The sequence below is a fragment of the Equus przewalskii genome, chromosome 11 (assembly GCF_037783145.1).
Source record: "Equus przewalskii isolate Varuska chromosome 11, EquPr2, whole genome shotgun sequence".
NCBI lineage: Eukaryota > Metazoa > Chordata > Mammalia > Perissodactyla > Equidae > Equus > Equus przewalskii.
Window position 1 is genome coordinate 23,803,719 of NC_091841.1, and position 20,762 is coordinate 23,824,480.

A 20,762-nucleotide genomic window follows, 5' to 3' on the forward strand; every position below is an offset into this window, starting at 1 on the left:
GACAACACAGGGTCACAATGGTGTAATTTGCTTTTTTATTTAGAAAGGACTTTTACATTAATTTTACCTAAAGTTTTGTATTGTTATTGCACTTCTAAAGTTTCTTGGGATCTAGAAAGCTCCACCACCTTGGTTTCTACAAACAGCACAGGCTGGCTGGGTTCTGGTTGATTCTCACTGTCGTTTCCAGGTCCAATGCCAAGTTTAGCGTGTGACACATTTCCTCATTTATGGGAGGGATTGAAGTGGTGACCAGGAAAATAAAAGGAGGAGGTCTGCGTACTCTCCTCTAGAGTGAGTCCCTTCATCCCTGCAACATCAGAGACCAGGCAACAACAGCTGCTTCCACCATGAAGCTGGTGACAGTCCTCATGCTGATGATATTTGCCCCTTTACTGCTATGCAGGTGTCTACATGCAAAGAAGGCAGGCCTTTGACTAAAGGCTGTTGTCAGGATCCCTGTGGAAGAATTCCTGGTCCCCAAACCTTAGTACAGGGTAGCCCCAGTATAATGTGTCTGGGTGTACTAGGCCAAAGGATTATCATTAATTCTAGAAAACGAAGGTAATTTCCTCATGAGCTTTGTCTCTGCCATGGAGCTGCATGTAGCATCTCAATGTTATTCAGGGCATATCACCATCATCACAGGTACCATGAAAACCAGGATGAGTCTTGAGTTTGAATATTAGAATTATGTATTTCAGTGGGACAAGGGAATGACGTGCTTTCATGGCCCCCTGACATTGGCTCTAGCTGGGTTTCCTGAAAGAGGCACTCATGGAGTTTCCTTCAAAGTGGAAAGAAATGGAAAAACCTCACAGGAGGAAAGGCTCAGGCTACATGTGTAACCCAGTGTCTGACCTCAAATGGGCGTCCACTCTTCACATATTTGTGGAGTGGATTTGAGCCTACTGGGATGCCCAGTTCTTCATGATCAACTCTGACTGGGGAGAACTCACATCCTCTGGAGGTCTCCTTCCAGCAATGAAGATCCAGAGGGAGGAAAATGCCCTGGCAGCCAGAATCTGATCTTCAGTACTAGAACAGTCATTAGTGTGCTTTGTTCAATTTACCAAGCTCTTTTAATATCCTACTTCATTTGTTCCTGAATTATGTGCAGATGTGTTAAAGGTGATATGCTCTTGGAAGATCAGCAAACACATGGATAAAGAGAACAGATTAGTAGTTACCAGATGGAAAGTGCATAGGGGTGGGCAAAGGGGGTAGAGGTGCACATATTTATGGTGGGATAAAAATTGGACTATTAGTGGTGAGCTTGAGGCAGTCTACGCAGAAACTGATAAATAATAATGTACACTCAAAATTATACAGTGCTATAAACCTTTATGAGTTCAATAAAATAATTGAGGGGAAAAATGCTGATATGCTCAAGGTCAACTAAATAGAAAATTCCAAAGTCAAAGATGAAAATCTGGCTATCCTGAATCCAATTCCAGAACGTCTTCCCTACACAACTCAATTGGTGACAACAGATCACTTCATGAACAAGAATTTATTCGTGTGTTATTTTTTGTTGCAGAAAGTAGTGTCAATAGAGCTAATGGACAGTATCCTGAAACCAATACATCTACAGTATTTGGAAATGCTAGTTGATGCCCTGAATAATAATAGTGAAGCATCACATGACTCTGAACAAAGAAATATGAGATAATGTTTAATATATTGTACTAAATCAGAGCATCTCATTTCTTGAGCATGCTCCTTAATTGTGGTTGCATAATGTTGGGCTTCTCTGGTTTGTAGAGGCAGGATCATGGGGGAGGGCAGATTTTAGGGCTTAAAGGAAATCCCAGATCCTGACTTTACTCTCTTGGATTAAGAACTCAAGACCATTCCCCATAATCTTTCTGAATGTATGTCTCTACTGAGATGTAAGAAGATGACAAAAATCATAGTTATGCTGCAAAAGGGTCCTGTACTTCCATAATTGAGCCCATGTCTGCATGCTTTCATCCCAGGTTCCGGGTGCCAACCTCTTGAGGATGTGGTTGAAACGACAATTAATCCTGAACTGTCCACGACTGAATATGTAGAATCTATTCGAGAGTTCATACCAGGTAATGCCACTGAGAAAGCTGCAGTGCAAGTGAAGCAATGTTATCTCAACCAGTCAAAGGAAACTCTGAACAATTTCAGAAAGATGATGGTAATTTCTGTTTTTTTCTGATGCATATTTAAAGCACTGGACAGGGACCAGCAGGCTCCTAGTTTGTCACTAATTATGCCAAATCAGTGGAGAACAAGCCTTATTTTATCTCAGTGAGTTTTGTTGTTGGTGAGTCTCATGACTTTGACATCAAGAACGACATGAGGGCCCCAGTGATGATTCTCTTCTTCACCTTGTGGAATCCTTAGTGAATGATAAACGAAAAAGACAAAAAAGGGAAAATGCCACTAGGGAAAACTCCTACCTCACTGTCAGCTTCCCAGTGCACATGCATACACTCACACATATACACACATGCACACACGCACACACATACGTTTTCTGTCAAAGTAAAACTCATATCTGATTCTCAAGAAGCCACTGCCTTGTAGGTACGATCAGCAAAAAAGATCCCCTTCTTCATAGTTAGTGCTACTTCCAGCAATAACTTTCTTGGATTTCAGATAAGTGTGGGTAAACCCAGGAAAACAATGAGAAGGAATGTTTGCTTTTCAGAATTTTACTTAGTAAGAAAGAATTGAAAATCTAAGTGATGTCTCCTTGTTTGTTTTTCAGCATGCAATGTACCATAGTACTTTCTGTGCACTGTTTTAACTTTCCACAAGAGCTTTGGCTGAGAGGACTACAGAGAATGATCAGAAACCAACTGTTGACTGCTATAAACCACAATTTTACTTTCTTCTTTTGCTTTTGATCTACAAACTGCAAGACAGCTGTTGAACCTCATTTAGATTTTCATTTCAATGAAGTATCTGCAAACCTAGGTTCTTTATTTGTCACCAGATTAAAATGGAGGCTTGAGAGAGCCTCATAGATCACACATGTGTGTGTGTGCACCCACACACAGACACACACACACACACACACACTTAAGATCTTATAGGTGAGGGATTGAAGAATCTGAAAAGCCTTTGTTCCTTCCCATAATTAGACCAAAATGGATTCTCTCTCTGGAAACTCTCTCTCTCTTCATCACCCCGTCCTCCCCAGGACTATCTCTGACATCCTCATGCACTAAGGTTCTGCTGGTTGGGGCGTGATCAGGTTCCTGATCCACTGCAGGCTTCATCTCCACACTGAGTCCTGCACTCCATAGTGAGGGTCCTCTCTCAGCTCTCTCTGTCCCTCACCCAAGTGTGCATTCCTGGGAACAGAACCAGCCAGGGAGTTGACTTATGCAAAGCATAAGTGAATCCTGTATTGATTTTAAAATTTGTATATCACATTACTTTGATTTTTAAAAATATTTTACTAAAATGTTATGTACCCCAATTACTGACACTTTTGGTGCCCCCTTATGTTGTGTGATGTCCCCTAGTCCTGTCCTTTCAAGTGGCAATGTGGTCCATTCTCTCATTCCCACAGTGACATTCACAGCAATGAAGTTTCAGGGAAATGTGTGTGTTCTGTAGGAATAAAGCAAAGCAAGTGAGTTGTCATGGAAACGGAGCTTTACATTATCAGTCCCCACAATCCTGTCACCAGGGATAAGTTAATGCCACCCCTTCTGCTCACATGTTGGCATGTCCCTTTTCCTTCCCAGGTTTTCGTCTCACCCAGGAAGGCCCTTGACCCTTTCTCAGGACAATTAGGCTCCCAATAGAGCTGGCTCTTCCACCAGGCATAACATATATATGGAATTAGATACACGATACCTTGAAAGTTCCACCAAACTGTTACAATTTCTTTAAAAATATTAACCAAAAGTCACTATGGTAATAATGAATATATACCAAAGAACCAGTGTGAAGTATATTCAATTCACCTTTAATCAATTAAGTTGTAATATATATAATATTTATTATTTATTTATAATAAATAATATTTATTATTATGAAGATATAATATTTAATATATTATTTCAGAGAAGGGGTGAAAATATGTGACTCCCAAACTCAAAATAAGACACTCCCATCCCTCTTATCCAAAACACCTCAGGATCTGTGACACCACTAGGCCCAGACAAATTGGTCCTTTCCTGGGACCCACACATTAAAAGATCCCACACCATACACCTACACACACACACATACTATGATTTATTATGAATTCTTGGTGCTTTTGGTGCATCCCCACTCAGGAGGAAGGAGATGCTGACACTCTCTGTTCTCCAGAAATGGGGACCTCCACTCTCTCACATGGACCCCAAGAGGAGAAGAAAAAAAAGAGTTTTGGATGCAAGAACTGAAGATGGACTATAGGATATGCAGAAGTTCATATCTGCTCAGAGATGAGCCCTGGCCCATGTGATGTGGGGTGTGTGTGTTTTCCAAGGGAGAAGTGGACAGTTTGATGGAGCAGCAGAAGACTCTGTGTCAGAGAGTGAGAAAGACAAAAAGGGCTAAAGTCACCATAGTTTCCACTCTCTTGTCGACTGGTCACTGGTTTAGTAGGGAGAAAAGGCCTCAGGATTCTGAGCAATGGCAGCTTCAAGGAGGGACCTTCCCAGGAACACAGAATCAAATGTAAACCTCTACGTCTGGCAAGCCCAGGCATGCCCTGACCCCTCTTCAATCTCAGCACTTTGACCATTTTGTCCTCTGTAAACCTCGGGACATCAGTGAGCTCCCCCAGGGGAGTGAAGGCACCTGTTTACATGGTCACATGTTTCCAGAGTGCACCACTTGTCTGGTTATAAAGGTGGAGATTGTCTGTCAGAGGTGTTTGTGCCTGCATTACTATGCAGAGTTTAAGTGAACAATAATGGATTGCTTTGACAGCGCCAGAAACTGCCAGATAGTCAGGCAGATTGGAGTGTTGAAAGAAATATTACAGACAGGCACAAAGGGAAGCAGCATCTCCAGAATGGCTGTGCCAAGTGGCTGGCAGCCATGGGTCTAAAAATAGGAGGTTGGTGCTGAGGAACTTCCCATACCCAAATATGTCAGATCTATTCAGTTGAAAATGACCTTACCACTAGGTAAAGCAATGTAGTTGAAAGTTCTCAAAATAGTCCAGAGAATGAACATTCCAGGAAAAGGGTTCAAAGTAGCTTGTGGGTGAAATATATATATATATATATAAAAGATTAGAGGCATAAGCTGTCCAGTCCAGTGCATGCCTGAAGACCACTGGGAAACTCACATGGACCAGTAGAGTGTTGGATCACTGAGGGGACAGGATGCAAATGCCTCCAAGGTGGCCTAGGTGGGGAAAAGAGAGAGACGTCAGTTTGCTTAGTGGGGTCATCACTGGTGACTTTTGACTTTCCCAAAGAGAAGCCCAATTTAGTCAAGACTCAAATGGGGAAAGACTTAACATACACAATAATGCTCAGTGTATAGGCTGATGGAGGAGATAACCTCTGTACATTGTTAGGTTAACACATGTCCCACTGGGAATTCCCCATTGGGAAAAACATCCTGTCACGGTCACGGATGGGTCTGAGAATCTTAACAAGACTGGATGAAGTGTTGTGGAATCAGAGGTCTGTTGTGGTGCCTCAGCTGAAGGGACACTGATGGTAAATGTATCCTGAGCCCGGCACTCATTGTGTGAGGAGATCCATGGAGAGCAGAAACACTGACAAGGTTGTCATTCCAGGGGCTGATCCTTAGCTTCAGGTGTTCATTGGTAGTCTACAGACCACTGAATGAGAGTGTGTAAGCCCAGTAATCTGAGAATACTCTGGGTATAAAATTCATTAAAGAAATAATGGCTATTATTGTCCTGAATCTGGGGAGGTAAAAGACATGAAGTTTGATGAAGCTCAAAGTAGCCTATTCAGATGAACTGAAGAAAACTACACTGAGACACATTATAAGCAAATTGTCAAAGTCAAAAACAAAGAGAATTTTGAAACTACCACTTGAAAAGCAACTCGCCACATACAAGGATGTCCCATAAGACTATCAGTAGATAATTCAGAAGAAACCTTTCCGAACAGAAGAGAGTGGGATGTTATATTCAAAGTGCTGAAATAAAATACAGCCAACCAAAGATACCACCCCAATCAAAACTATCCTTAACAAATGAGGAAATGATTCAACAATTCTACTTTTAAGAAATTATCATAAGAAAATTAGTAACAATATGCAAAACCAATTTTACTGCTGTGTACATATAATTTCAACAGTCATGTGATGAAAGAGTAGACACATGTTAATGGCCATATGACTGAGGGTGAGAAACTATACAAAATGAACTGCCAACTTAAAAACAAAAAGTTTTCAAACCAATATTTAGGAGGACAGCTCTTTTGAGTCACCTGCTTCAAACTATTCAGTTCTTTAAAATTGTTCTTAGAATAAAGTTTAAAACCCTTATGAAATAGAAACATAGATAAGACTTTCCTAGAGAAATAAAAGCTGAGGGACTTCGTTCCCACTCAATCTATCTTACAAACAATGCTAAAAAGAATTTTACACATAGAAACAAAAAGATGCAAAACAGCAGCATAAAAGCATTTGAAACTATAAAAGTTATGGGTAAAGGTAAATATATACACAAACAAAGAGTGTGGTAATACTTTAATGGTCATGTGTAAATCACTTTTAATTCTAGTATAAAATTTTAAAGTCAAAAATATTAAAATTAAGTATAAATACAAAAAGGTAAGGGATATACAGTGTAAAAACGGGTAGTGTGATGTCCATATAAAGTGTGAGGAGGTAGAAGGAAAAGTGAATAGTTTAGATATGCAATTGAAATTAAGTTATGAGGTTCAAATAGACTGTTAGAAGTATAATATGCTTTTTGTAAGCTTCATGGTAACCACAAAGAAAATACCTATAGAAGATCAAAAGGAAAAAAAGAAAAAGCAATCAAAGCAAATTACTACCAAAATAATCAATAAATCACAATGAAAAACCACAGGAGACAGAAATGTGGACAAAACGAAGACAATCAAAGAGAAAACAATGAACATGATAGCAATGGTAAGTTCTTAGGTATCAACAATTACTTACAATGGTCAATGGATTTAACTCTCCAATCAAAAGACATAATGTGACTGAATGCTTAAAAAAAAAAAAGAACCGACCAAATGCTGCCTATAAGAACCTCATTTTGTATTTAAGGACACACATAAGCTGAAAGTGAAGGGATGGAAAAAGATATTCCATGCCAGTAGGTACCAAAAGAGAGCAGGATTGGCAATACTTATTTCAGATAAAATAGACTTTAAGCCAACAACTGTCATAAGAGACAAAGGTCACTATATAGTGATAAAAGGGTCAATTCAGGAATCCAGATGTGATCCCCAAGGACCCAGTTGTGTCTGAAGACTCTGTGGTGGGGCAGATTCAGGACCATGAGATGAGAGTGACATCAGCATCATGACAGATTGAGCTCTACCTGCAAAATATGACCCCTAAGATACAGTGAAAATGACATTCATATTCCAATAGAAGACATCCACACAACACAAAAGATGTCTGAGAGAACCATGCAGCCATATGCCAGGAGGTAGAGGTGCTGGAGCACCCCCCTTCAGAGGAAATGGCACGAGGTAAGAGAAAGCTTCTCTTCCTCAATGAAGGGCAGCAACTCAGGGATTGCATGAGGCTCCTGAGAGTAAAGGGAAGAGGGGGTGGCAGCCCTTCATGGAACACCACAGATCTCCAAGATCTCTCACAGCCTGGTTCAAAGCCCCATGCAGAGGTGACTAACTATCTCAGGAGTGTCTTCATCAAGTTAACACCACAGGAGAACAGACACTGAGGGCAGAGTGAGAAGCCCCCAAGATCATGTAGGAGAAAGAAAATGTCACTCCCTCCCACTCAGCACCCCAGTTCAGCACCTGGGAGCTGTGCTATGGATCACAGTGGGCTCAGACTATGTAGCTCTTGACCCCCACCCAGTGACAACAGTTGGAAGCAGTGATCACTACTACCACAATGCGGAAGCACAAATCCACACTGTATAGCAGTACAAAAAAATTTATTAAATCTCCAGACCAGAAGGAAAATGACAAGTGACAGAAATCAATCCTGAAGACCCAGAAATCTATAACCTAAAGGACCGAGTATTCAAAATAGCTATCAGTTTAAAAAGTCAATGAGTTAAAGTAAATGCAGATAGATACTTCATCGAATTCAGGAGGTACTTCACAAAAGAGATTTAAACTCTAAAGAAGAACCAATCAGAAGTATTGGAGATGAAAACACAACGGATGAGATCAAGAAGAATGTGGAGTCTCTGAACAATGAAGCTGATATCAAGAAGAAACTAATCAGCAATATAGAGAACAAAACTATCGAAATGCTTCAGATGGAGGAGGAGAGAGAAGAAAGACTAAGAACAAATGAAGAAGTTCTCCAATAAATGTCTGCCTCGATTGAAAAATGCAATATAAGGATTATAGTTATTCCAGAGCGAGATGAGTAGGTGAATGGTGCAGAAAGTTTGATCAAAGAAATAATAGAGAAGAACTTCAGAAACATTAAAGGAGGCAATAGATCTCCTAACTATATCAATGTAAAAACACTTACTGCAAGGCACATAGTAGTGAATCTGGCAAAAGTCATTGAAAAAGAAGAAATACTAAGGGCAGTAAGGCAGAAGAGAATAACTTACAAAGAACACCTATCAGGCTTTCAGCAGATTTCCAAGCAAGAATCTTACAGGCTAGGAGAGAGTGTAAGGATGTATTCAAATCTTTGAAAGACAAAAACTTTCAGCCAAGAATACTCTATCCAGGAAAAATATCCTTCAGATATGATGGAGAGATAAAAACTTTCCCAGATAAAAAAAGCTAAGGGAGTTCCTCACCACAAGACCCCCCATAAAAGAAATCCTCAAGAAGGCCCTCAAACCTGAAAGAAAAAAAAGAAGAAAGGAGTTACAAATCCCAAGTAAGGAGATAAATAGGTAGACAAAATGAGAAAATTGTAGCTATCTATCAGAACTGGTTAGCAAATACTCAAGTATAACATGAAAGACAGAGGGAGGGAAATCACCAAAAAGAAAGATAATCTTGTCATTTTAACCACAAACTCACAACACAAGATGGAATAAGGAATGACAAAAATAACTTGGATGGTGGAAGAGGGAAGGCACTGAATCAGATTAGTCTAAGGAAATAAGAGGTCATCAGTAAATGGGTTATCTCATCTACAAGATTTTGCTTACAAACCTCATGGTAAACACTAAACCAAAAAGTGGAACAAAGACACATATAATAAATAAGGAGACAACTAAGAAAACCAGCACAAAGAACTACCTAGCTGAATTGGTAGTCCAAAATACATGGGATGAGAAATAAAGGAAATGAAGGAGAACTGGAAGATGAGTGATAAAATGGCAGCATTAAGCCCTCATATATCAATAATAGCTCTAAATGTAAATGGATTGAATTCTCCACTAAAAAGACACAGAGTGGTAGGATGGACTAAAGAACAAAACCCAAGAACATGCTGCTTCCAGGAAACACATCTCAGCTCCAAAGACAACCAAAAGCTCAGAGTGAAATACGGAACATTATACTCTAAGCTGATGGCAAACAAAAGAAAGCAAGTGTTGCAATACTTATATCAGACAAAGTAGGCTTCAAGAAAACACAGGTAAAGAGAGACAAAGGGGGTGGTATATAATGATTAAAGGGACACTCAACCAAGAAGACATAACACATACAAATGTCTATGCACCCAACCCAGGAGGACCGAAGTACATAAAACATCTACTAATACATCTAAAAGGAGACAGTGACAACAACACAATAATGGTAGGGTCCTCAAAAGTCCACTCACATCAATGGATAGATCATCCAGACAGAAAGTCAACAAGTAAACAGTGGAATTAAATGAATAACTAAACCAGATGGACTTAATAGATAATATATATAGAACACTCCATCCAAAAACAGTAGAATACACATTCTTCATAAGTGTGCATGGAACATGCTCAAGAGTAGACCATATGTGGGAAAACAAGGCAAGCCTCAATAAATTTAAGCTTGAAATAACAATAAGCAACTTTTCAGACCATAACGCTATGAAACAAGAAGTTACCTACAAGAAAAAAGCTGGGAAAAGAAGAAAGATGTGGAGACTAAACAACATGCTACTGAACAACCAATGGATCATTGAAGAAACAAAGGAGAAATCAAAAAATATCTGCAGACAAAAGAAAATGAAAACATACCATATCAATTCATATGGGATGCAGCAAAAGTGGGACTAAAAAAGAAATTCACCACAATCCAGGGTCATCTTAACAAACAAGAAAAGTCCCAAATAAGGAATCTCAAACTACATGTAACAAAATTAGAAAAAGAGGGGCAAACAAAGCCCAAAGTCAGTAGAAGGAGAGAAATAATGAAAATTAGAGCAGAAATAAATGCAACTGAAGCAAAAAAGAGGATAGAAAGGATCAATGTACTAAAGAGCTGGTTCTTTGAGAAGATAAACTGACAAACTGTTAGCCAGACTCACAAAGAAAAAAAGAGAGAAAGAAAAAATACATAAAATGAGAAATGAAAGTGGAGAAATTACAATGGATAACACAGAGATACAAAGATTATAACAGAATACTATGAAAAGCTGTATGCCAACAAATTGGTCAATCTAGAAGAAATGGATAAATTCATAGACTGTTACAACCTCCCAAAGCTAAATCCAGAAGAAATAGAGAATCTGAACAGACCAATCAAAAGTAAGAGATTGAAAGAGCAATCAAAAACCTTACCAAAAAAATGAAAGTCCAGGAACTGACGGCTTCCATGGAGAATTCTACCAAACATTCAAAGAAGAATTAATAAGTATTCTTCTCAAACTATTCCAAAAAATCAGGGAAGACGGAACACTTCCAACATATTCTATGAGGTCTAAATAACTCTGACACAAAAACCTGACAAGGACAACACAATAAAGGAAAACTACAGGCCAACATCACTGATGAACATCGATGCAAAAATCCTCAGCAAAATATTGGCAACCCAAATACAGCAATACATCAAAAACATCATACAACATGATCAAGTGGGATTCATACCAGGGGCATAGGGATGGTTCAACCTCCACAAATCAATCAATATGATACACCACGTTAACAAAATGAGGAAGAAAAACCACATGATGATCTCAATAGATGCTGAGAAAGCATTTAACAAGATCCCGCATCCATTTATGACAAAAGCTTTTAACAAAACGGGGATAGAAGGAAAGTACCTCAACATAATAAAGGCCACAAATGACAAACCCACAGCCAACATCACCCTCAATGGGGGAAAATTGAATGCCATCCCAGAGAACAGGAACAAAACAAGGGTGCCCACTCTCACCACTCTTATTCAATACTGTACTGGAGGTTTTGGCCAAATAAATTAGGCAAGAAAAGGAATTAAGGGAATTCAAATAGGAAATGAAGAAGTGAAACTCTCCCCGTTTGCAGATGACATGATTTTATATAGAGAGAAGCCTAAGTAATTCATCAGAAAACTATTAGAAATCAGCAATGACAGTAAAGTTGCAGGGTAGAAAACTAACTTTCCAAAATCAGTTGCATTTCTATACTCTAATAACAAACTGACAGAAAGAGAACTCCAGAATACAATCCAATTTGCAATCGCCACAAAAACAATAAACTATCCAGGAATAAATTTAACCAGGGAGGTGAAAAACCTATACAATGAAAACTATAAGACATTACAGATGGAAATTGATGATGACATAAAGAAATGGAAAGACAGAAAGACAGTCCACACTCATGGATCAGAAGAGTAAACGTAATTAAAATGTCCATACCACCCAAAGAAATCTGGAGATTCAATGCAATCTCCATAAGAATCCCAATGACATTCTTCATGGAAATAGAATAAAGCATCCTAAAATTGATACGGCCCAACAAAAGACCCCAAGTAGATAAGCAATCCTGAGAAAAAAGAGCAAACTAGAGGCATCACAATCCCTGACTTGAAAACGTGCTACAAAACTATAGTAATCAAAACTGCATGGTACTGGTACAAAAACAGGCACACAGACCAATGGAACAGAATTGAAAGTCCAGAAATAAAACCACTCTTCTTTGGATAGCTAATCTTCGACAAAGTTCCTAAGAACATACAATAGTGAAAGAAGTCTCTTCAACAAGTGGTGTTGGGAAACCTGGACAGCCACATGCAAAAGAATGAAAGTAGAACATTATCTTATGCTGTACGCAAAAAAAACTCAAAATACATCAAAGATTTGAACATAAGACCTGTAACCATAAAACATCTGCAAGAAAATATAGTATACTCTTTGACATCGATCTTAAAAGGATCTTTCAAATACCATGTCTTCTCAGACAAGGGAAACAAAAGAAGAAACAAACAAATGGGACTTCATCACACAAAAGAGCTTCTGCAAGGCAAAGGAAACCAGGATCAAAAGAAAAAGACAACCCATCAACTGGGAGAAATATTCGCAAATCATACATCCAACAAGAGGTTAATCTCCATAATATATAAAGAACTCATGAACTGTACAAGAAGAAAACAAACAACCCAATCAAATAAATGGGCAGAGGATATGAACAGACATTACTCCAAAGAAGATATACAGATGGGCCATAGGAACATGAAAAGATGTTCAATATCACTAATCATCAGTGAAATGCAAACCAAAACTACACTAAGATATCACCTTACACCTGTTAAAATGGCTATACTCATTAAGACCAAAAATAATAAATGTTTGAGAAGTTGTGGAGAAAAGGGAACCCTCATCCACTGCTGGTAGGAATGCAAACTGGTGCAGCCACCATGGAAAACAGTATGGAGATATCTCAAACAACTAAAAATAGAAGTACTATATGACCCAGTCATCCCACTACTGGGTATCTATTCCAAAGAACTTGAAATCAAGAATTCAAAGTGACTTATGCACCCCTATGTTCATTGCAGGATTATTCACAATAGCCAAGATTTGGAAGCAACCCAAAGTGCCCATTTACCTATTATTGGATAAAGAAGATGTAGTATATATATACAATGGAATAATACAGAGCCATAAAAAAGACAAAATCATGCCATTTGCAACAACATGAATGGACCCGGAGGGTATTATGTTAAGCAAAATAAGCCAGACAGAGAAAGGCAAACACAATATGATTTCACTCATATGTGGAACATAAACAAACACACAAAGAGAACAGTTCAGTGGTTACCAGAGGGAAGAGGGTATGGGGTGGGCAAAAAAGGTGAACGGGAGGACTTATATAGTGATGGACAAATAATGTACAACTGAAATTTCACAACGTTGTAAACTATTATGAACTCAATTTAAAAAAATGTATATGGGCATATAAAAACAAAAAAAGGTCAATCCATCAGCAAGTTATAACAAGTACAACTACTTATGCACCCAACATCAGGGATACTAAGTATATCATGCAAGCCTAGGCAAAACTGAAGGGAGGAATAGACAGCCATACAACAATAATATGAGTCTTTAATAGTCTACCCTCAATTATGGATAGAACATCCGTACAGTAAGTAATAGAAAATCTGCAGACTTGAACAACGCTATAGGTCAAATGGACCTGATAGACATTACAGAACATTTCACCTGACATCAGCAGAATAAATATTCTTCTTAGGTGAACAGGGATCATTTTCCAGGAGTGATCACATTAGGTCCAAAGACAAGTCTTAAGAAATTTAAGACAATTGAAATCATACCAAGTATCTTTTCCCATCACAGTGGGAAATAAAACTAGAAGTCGATAACAGAGGTGTGAAATGATAGGATATATATATATTGGCATTGGTCTCTGCATGTGGATCATGGAACACAGATCCCAAGACCCTTAAAACTTCCTTAGTTTTAAGAGCACTAAGAGCATCTTTTTTCTACTATTTTGTCCTTTACCCTTTTTCTTGACACAGAGCTCCTAAATCCCTTGGAATTTCCTGTGTGATAGAAGTGTCTTTTGTTCTAGTGAGTCAACTGTTGGTGGGCTCCTGGATAACTTCAGGATGGTGGCTGGTTACGAGAAGACCACGCTGTGCTTAGAAGCTTGGAACTTTCAGCCCCACCTCAATCCTTGAGGAAGGGCAGAGAGGCTGTACATTGAGTTAATTATCAATAATGGTTTGTGAAGAAGCCTCCAAAAACCCCAGTAGTATGGGGTTTGTGGAGACTCTGGCTTGGTGAACATGTGGAGAAGATGGGATATTGGCACACTGGGAGAGGGCCCAGAAGCTCTTCACCTCTTCCCAACTACACAGCCCCTTCCATCATGCGTGTCTTGCATCTGGCTGTTCCTGAGTTATATACTTTTATAAAAAAATGGGTAATCTACTAATTAAAATGTTCTCTTGAGTTCTGTGAACCATTCTAGCACATTAATCAATCGTTAGGAGCAGGATGTGGCAACCTCTTATTTACAGCTGGTTGGTTGGAAGCACGGGAAAAATCTGGACTTGTGATAGACATGAGAAGGTGGGAGGAGGGTCTCATGGAGCTGAGCCCTTAACATGTAGAATCTGATGTAGAATCAATTCCTGTGGGATCAATTTCCAGGAAGACAGTATCAAAATTGAATTAAATTGTAAGACAGTCAACTCATGTGAGAGAATTAAGTGATGTGGAAAAAAAACCCCACACAACTGGTGTCAGAAATACTGTGTGTGTGAGGAAAGGAGGAACCCAGGAGTGGTTTTCCAATTCAAGAAGGAAAACTGCAACATTAATAAATACATGGAAATTAAAGAACTCACTCTCCAACCACCAATGGGTTAAAGAAGAAATCTAAAGGGATAGTATAAAATATTATTAGAACTTTAGCGGCCTTCATTGGATTTCTCTGTGATTCAGTGTTTTAGACAAAAGCCATGTTTGCACATTTTTAAATAAACCCTTCTCTACTTTGGTCTCTTTCTGAGATGGTTGGGGGAATATGATCTTATGCTTCCTAGAGGCTCTCTGCTTTGTTAAGAGGATCAGGATGTGGGAGGTACATCCTTAACCTCTTGAAATATCATCCTGAGATGGTATCATCTTCCTCTATCTTGTCCTGATATTGATTTCTTGCAGCCAACTGTGGACACATCACCATGCCTGGAGGCACTAAGCTCTGTGATCACTTCAATCCCATTTGCACTGAGCCTCATCCCTTACAAGGGCCTGTCTTCACTTGTTTTGTTTTTATTCCTGAGTTTTTCCAACTCAAACTAGTGTGATTAAAAATCAAAACCCCCCTGGGCAGACCTTGGACTCCATTCTTTATCCAACCTTGAATATGATGGCCTGCCGGGTTTTCCTGCAGGATTGACAAACGCTTTCAAAGAAAAACTAGTCCCAAATGTGCGAATCTCATCCCAATGCCTATATCCTGCCTAGATATACGCCTAGTAATTCATGCTCTTGATAGCCACTGCATGTATTATTTCAATCTTTTCCAGTTGTCTTCAGCAAGATGTTTGTCCAATTTATCCATTTGTAATTAACTGGCTGCCAGTGCATCTGCAATGTGTTTTCTACAATTTTTCCTCCCTGTCTCTTCTTTTACACTGACTGGGACTTTTTAAAAACCATTTGACTTCTACCAGCCTCAAATTTATACATGCTGCTGATATTTTCATTCATAGAAATCATTTCTGTTTTACTTTCTTTAAATTTTTTATTATCGTTAACTCCAGGTACCACCACTCCACAGTTTAGGATCTCCCTTCATTATAGACTCATTGAGGTCCTTCCGCTGTACTTATTTCTATATTCCCTCTTATTTCCATTTTCCTCCACTGTTTAATGGGATTAAAAATGTCTTACAGTTTTTCTTATTCCACAAGATGTTGGTATTACATTGGAAGGAAGGATTATGTGTCTGCAGGGACATGCATGAAGCTGACCATTTCCATTTCCTTTTATGCCAAGGTCACATGAGAGGCAGTAGACCAGGAGGGTAACAGCACTCTGCAGCCTGGGTTCACAATTGCAATGTCACATTTTGCAGCACTTAGTGAGCTCCTAGGATCTTGATTTCTTTTCTTTCAGACTCCTTCGGAGAATATCCCCAAAAGAACACACTCTACCTTCCATTAGCCAGCCCAATAACAATGTAATTAGGAATTTGCACATCCCATTGTATTTGCTAAATTCTGTGCAAATCTTCCCATTGATTCGATCCTTAGCTCAACTTCCTCATCACCATGGAGTGACTGTTTGCTTGGATGAGTCATCATAATCGAGACCCCCCCCCAAAGAGGTCATTTTTAACTGGTATTCCAACCTTGATTTACAGAGAAAATGAGAGAGCCAGCGAGATCAACTACTTACCTCTTGAGATAGCATATTCTCTTCTCTGGGGTGAAACTCACTTAGAAGCTCAAATTTAGTTCAGAAACTAGAATCTGGATTCCAATCAAAAGGCTAAAATGATCTTCAAAGATATAAATTTTTAAACAAATATGTGATTAGCATATGTTATCAACAAAGCATGTTTTTGGTTACTTTGTTGGGTGTAAAAGTAAGTCACTAATAGAGCCCATCACATCTGAGTGAGGTTTTAGTTCCTGGGGCCAGGGACCAGTGGATGCATCCTTTCTGGTCCCAGACTCAGAACCCATTAGTTTCTCTTTACCCTACCCAGTATTATCTCTGACATTGGTTGAGCTACGATATCTCTTAGTAATTAGAAAAGCCTTCCTTTGTTGTTTTTATGCCCTTATTTATTTTTACACTGTCTTCTCTTCATTTGTTTTAATGAGTATGATGTAGTCCCAAAAATGGATGTTAAAAATTGACATTTTTAAATTTTTCTTCATATTTTATCCATATTTTTCTCTGTTTCTGTCTTTACACTCCAACCCTGGGAGGAAAGTCAGTCTCAGTCAGGGGTGAAGTCCTTCCACTTCCTGAGCCATTGCAGTCCCCAGGACCATCCATAGTCCCTAATCTTGGGGAAGCACTTTGGTCTTTACAACATTGTTACTACTCCACCTGTCCTTTGTCCAAGCCATAGGGGTTCATTCAAGTGTATGTTTGCATGTTTGAGGAAGTGATGGTGAAAATGTCAAAGATGGTGTGAAGGAGACAGCAGGACATTAAGAAACACAGTACAAATTGTTCATTTTTCTTCAGTGCAGGGGGGAAAGTAGATTCTTTATTTTTCCCTGCTAAATCTGTGATGCTTAATAATTACCAATTACTGATCACTAACTCACAATAGTGTCCTTTACCCCTCCTGATCAAGTGACACACAATAGACCTCTAAGAACTCTAATGACTTCTTACTGACCAGGTACCAATCTCTCAGGATTTCTAGTGTACAATGTATTCATAGCACCACCTGACACACATTCTTTCCCATCCTGCTGTAATACTGGGTTAACCTCCAAGATGGATCCTGTCTGTGTATCTGTATAAATTCAGAGATTTCTACTAGAACTTTCGTACTCTCTTTCACTTAGGACTCATGGAGCATTTACACCACCATTAAGATATGTTGGCTACCCTTCATCCCTTGCACCCCACTCACATAGCCTCCCCTGAATGCCCCCTGGTATAGGTGCTCGTTTTCTATGCTCCTATGACTCCTAAGGCACATCTCTACCGAAGCCCTTAGCATTTCTAAATCGAAGTCCTTGTTTGGTATTCAATTGTAGTCAATACTAAAGTGATGGAGGAATGTATTTATGAGTCTGATTTCACCACAGATTGGGAGATCCTGGGGTGCATGAATTTTAAATAATTCAATAACAAGTCTAGCACAGTAATGAAATGAGTTTTTATTAAGCTGAACATAAATTTGAACCTCTAGGTGGCACCATTTCATATAGAATCTGGACTCTTCCTGGATACCTGTAGTGTGCCATTGGCCTGATGGAGTTCTTATGTGCCATTCCTGGATACAAAGTTCAAAATACTAAAATGTAAATTTCACTGTAGCTTCTATGACTTTAAACCAGCTCACAAGCTTGTTCTTCTTCACAAAAGAGGACTCTGAATTATCATGGCAGAAGGATAAAATGACTATCCCCTCAGATTTCATAGCCACAGAACAAGAGATAAGAAAATGTGGACAACACAGGGTTATGAAACTATGAGCCAGAAGGTGAGTAGAACCAAGAATACCACTGTCCATAGTGGGTGGTGGAATAAACGGGGAGATATGTGGCTATTTAGGAGTTTTGTAGAAGGAAAAGACAGTAACATGTGAAAGATGACATTAGAGAAGCAGTGTAGGTGACTCAAAAGTGCTTTTGAGATGAATGAGACTTTCCAAGGATTCATGTTAAAGATACAATCTAAATAAATCACAGTGCTCAGTGTTTAACACACATAATATTATTTAATCTCTATCACTTTCAGGTAGGAAGAGGGTCTCCATTTACTGAGACTTAGAAGGATGAATTGATTCTCTCAGGCTGACATAGGCCATAGAGCCCAGAGCTGGAAAATTAGGTCCACACTTCAAATTCTGTATTTTTTCTGATTGGCTTCTCTGTTTATCCCCCATTGAACTTGGGTAGGCATCAGACCCCCAATAAGTGACATCCTACAGATTGAAAAATTCTAAACTGGCTGTAGAAAGCTGGACTAGCTTCCCCCTTAAACAATACTAGAACATCTTTCTCTGCTATTGCTACAACTGTCTTCTCTGGAATTATCTCCTTCACATTAGTATATGCAAATCTAGGCAGCTTCAGGTTACTCTGTACAAAACAAAATGTCAAAGAGAGATTTAGAGGGAGTTATACTTATTTAAAAAGCAAAAAAAAAACACCCTATACCACCACAATTCCATGATATCACAGTTATCTGTCAGGCTAAGCTCCTGACCACAAAGGAAATCAACAAATAAAACATCTGACATGGGGTTGGATCAAGAAAACAGACTGAGTATGAATTTAATCTCTGTCCTTCTTCTTTTTAAATCTCAAAGTATATAAACAATGATTTTAAACACCTAGAAAAGAACAAAACAGTGTACTCAACAGTGTGGTGGAAAAGAGAAAGTGACAACCTTTACTTAGAGTGTTGAAGATTTCCTGATGGAGAACAGAAAAGATGAAATGTACAAAAATCCAAAACTATAAAAATCTGAATTCGAAACGTTTGCTAGAGACAAATTCTTTATAACAAAAGGATATTTGTGGGAAAGAGGAATTAGGGTTTGGAGTAGGACTTGTATATTTATTAAAGCTGAAAAGAGGAAAGGATGAGAGTAGAAATGAACAACCAGATGTGGGACAGCTACATCACTTCATTGGTCCTTTCCTCAATTTGTGGTTTTACGTCCTCCAAGGACAGCAGGAAAAATTAGACAAGGTATTTTCTGTTGGTACATAAAGACAGATGATCAACTTATTAGGTTGAAATAATACAGCATTACAAATCATTATAGAAAGTCAACTACCAAATAAACCAGAGATTAGTCAAATTCCTGTACTGTTGGTAAACAGACCTGATCACATACTTTTGCAGTTCTCAGAATATTATTCCAGAGAGTGTAAAACAATGGAGTCTTGAATTTTGTTGACAGTTTATCTTTTCTCTTACTGGCAGTCAGTGTGACCCATAACTCTGTCGTAACTGGGGCTTCTGTCTTCCCTTTGTCATTCTTAAAACTACACGTTGTCATATATGTATTCATTTAAGCCAAAAATAGATTTTTCTGGGGTTTTTCAGTTCGTGTCCAATCAAGCAAACAGAAAATATTCTATATTGAACAGAGCAAATTTCATGCAGGAATTGGTAATAAAGATGTCCGAGGCCGAGAGGTGTCAAGATGGTGGCATAAGCAGACTCTGAACTCACCTCTTCTCATGGAAACATCAAATTTACAACTACTCCAGAACAATTACATGAGAGAGACATGAAAATTGGATAAAAAGAACCCCTACAAAAATGGAACAAGGGACAGTCCTGACTGACATGGAATATACAGAAACTCCTTTCTGGAGAGAAAAAAGCCACTGTCCAAAGCTTCATCCCTTCATGGCCAGTGTAAAGCAATCCTAAGGTACACAGCCTTCCCTGGAGGAATGAGGGTCTGGAAGAGGGGGGTGGTATGGCTATAAGCATCCTTTGGACACAGCACAAGTGAGATGAGTGTCATAATATCTGGCTTTGCTGGTTATTAACTCCAACAGAGAATAAGCCCAGAAAAGCTATTGAATACAAAGGGGGAAATTCAGCTCTTAAAGGTCCAAGGCACAAATTTCCCTTTTTTGGGAAGGAACCTGAAATCACTGGAAAGAAGGGTACACAGTCCTTTTGTTAGAAGAAACTCACCTGATAGGCTCTGGGTGTATCTTGGTGAGAGGTGAGACCTCTCCAGGGACTGAGACTTGGCAGCAGCTATTATTGTGATCTAGTACAGGCATGCTCACACAGATGCTGGCAGACTCCATTGGAGTTCTTCCCCTGGGCTATTAGCCAGGGTCTACCCTATCCATTAGATTACAGATTTAATACTTCTCAGCCAGGACAGTCAGCCTGCCATAGACTGGTCCCACTCAAAAACAAGCCCTTGGGAAATTTGTCAGCCTGCCTAAGTAGAGTGACTGGGTCCTCTGCATACAGGCCTGCCTCTGCAGGGCAAGACTGAGGAGTATGTGGGGCTTTGGTGGAGTGTGTGGGGCCTCTGCAGTGGGGAAACTGAGTCCACTTCAGGGGGTTGGGGTGCATGCATGGGGTGGGACTGTGTT

General features: G+C 39.2%; 1 protein-coding gene across 1 annotated transcript in view; it reads right to left on the reverse strand.

Annotated features, from left to right (window-relative positions):
* LOC103562892 (secretoglobin family 1D member-like) overlaps window positions 1-20,762 on the reverse strand; it is a 206,371-nt gene that overhangs the window by 13,159 nt on the left and 172,450 nt on the right. Inside the window, exon 2 of the mRNA XM_070565354.1 lies at window positions 5,273-5,331. The gene's annotated coding sequence lies outside the window, so the exon portion shown is untranslated. The remainder of the gene's footprint in view (window positions 1-5,272; window positions 5,332-20,762) is intronic.